The following is a 1,973-nucleotide window of genomic DNA, read 5'->3' as shown; positions in this document are numbered from 1 at the left end:
TGATGAATAGAACAGTACCTCACATCTCAAAAGTAATATTGAATGTAAATGGCCTAAATGCTCCACTTAAAAGATACTGAATGGCAGAATGAATAAAAATCCACCAACCAAGTATTTGCTGCCTTTAAGAGACTCACCTAACACATAAGGAATTACATAAAGGTAAAGAGGTGGAAAAAGATATTCCATGCAAACAGAAACCAAAAATGAGCAGGAGTGGCACATTTTATATCAGACAAAACAGACTTTAAAGCAACAACATAATAATAGTGGGGGACTTCAATACTCCACTGACAGCACTAGTCAAGTCATCAAGACAGAAGATCAACAAAGAAACAGTGGACTTAATCTATACCCTAGAATAAATGGACTTAACAGTTCTGCCTGTTTCCAGACAAGCAAGGAGATTCGTGGTTTGGTTCTTGGACTTCCCTTGCAGGATGACCCCCAAATGCCAGTCTCCACTCCTGTGTCAAAAGAAGAAACCAAGACCACCTCCTGCTCAGAGACTGGAGGAGACAACGGCCTCTGCAGGCTTACTGAAGAAGGGAGAAAAAGAACAGCAAGAAAAAATTGAACACATTGATGAAGTACAAAATGAAATAGACAGACTTAATGAACAAGCCATTGAGGAGATTTTGAAAGTAGGATAGAAATATAACAAACTCTGCCAACCATTTTTTTTCGGACGAGGTCAGAATTGATCACCAAACCCCACATTTTGGGGTAACAATATTTGTCAACCATTCAGAAGTGTCTGTACTGCTTGGAGAGGAGGACGAAGAGGTACTGCATTATTTGACCAGAGTTGAAGTGACAGATTTTGAAGATATTAAATCAGGTAACAGAATAGATTTTTATTTTGATGAAAATCCTTACTTTGAAAATAAAGTTCTCTCCAAAGTATTTCATCTGAATGAGAGTGGTGATCCATCTTCAAAGTCCACTGAAATCAAATGGAAATATGGAAAGGATTTGATGAAACGTTCAAGTCAAACACAGAATAAAGCCAGCAGAAAGAGGCAGCATGAGGAACCAGAGAGCTTCTTTATCTGGTTTACTGACCATTCCGATGCAGGTACTGATGAGTTAGGAGAGGTCATCAAAGATGATATTTGGCCAAACCCATTACAGACTACTTGGTTCCTGATACAGATAATGAAGAAAGAGAACATGATGATGATGATGATGATAATGAAGAGGAGGAAGGATTAGAAGATATTGATGAGGAAGGGGGTAAGGATGAAAGCGAAGAAGATGAAGATGAAGGGGAGGAAGGGGAGGAGGATGAAGGAGAAAATGACTAATAGAACACTGATGGATTCCAACCTTCCTTTTTTAAAAAATTTCTCCAGTCCCTGGAGCAAGTTGCTGTCTTTTTTCTCCCCCCTCATGCTCATTCACCCTGCTCTTGAGGTCTCTGTTCTCTAAACCATGGCTTTCAACTTATTTTGGGAGAAACAACTCGAGCATAATACAATGGGAAAAGAGTCTCTACCCCTTTCTGTTTGAAATGATTTGTTATCCCTTCCTGTCTGACCAAAACTGTATGGAATCGACACCACCAAGCTCTGTGGGAAAAAAAGAAAAACCTGCTCCCTTCGTGCTGCTGGAAGCTGCAGAGTGCTAGGTCCTGTGTATTAGTGCATAGAATTCCAGCTTTTTTTTCTCCTTTCTCTGTATATTGGGCTCAAGAGAGTACACTGTGTCTCTATGTGAATATGGACAGTAGGCATTTACCAACATGTATCTACTTTCTCTTGTTGAAAAAAAAGAATAAAAATCTTTAAAAAATGGCATTATAGAAGGTCAGCAAAGGATAGGTTTGGGATGTTTGGGTGGTTAAGTGGGCATTTTGACAACATGGCTTCTCCTTTGGCATGTTTAATTGTGATACTTGACAGACATCTTTGCAGTTTAAGATGACACTTTTAAAAGAAATTCTCTCCTAATGATGACTTGAGCCCTGCCAC

The 1,973-nt window shown here is 39.3% G+C and overlaps 1 pseudogene; it reads left to right on the top strand.

Annotated features, from left to right (window-relative positions):
* Positions 1–440: 440 nt before the first annotated feature.
* On the top strand, positions 441–1,307 carry LOC111542656 (annotated as a pseudogene).
* Positions 1,308–1,973: the final 666 nt, after the last annotated feature.

The sequence above is a fragment of the Piliocolobus tephrosceles genome, chromosome 4 (assembly GCF_002776525.5).
Source record: "Piliocolobus tephrosceles isolate RC106 chromosome 4, ASM277652v3, whole genome shotgun sequence".
NCBI classification, from domain to species: Eukaryota; Metazoa; Chordata; class Mammalia; order Primates; family Cercopithecidae; genus Piliocolobus; species Piliocolobus tephrosceles.
The sequence above is the reverse complement of the archived record's forward strand: the minus strand, read 5'-3'. Positions and strand labels throughout refer to the sequence as shown.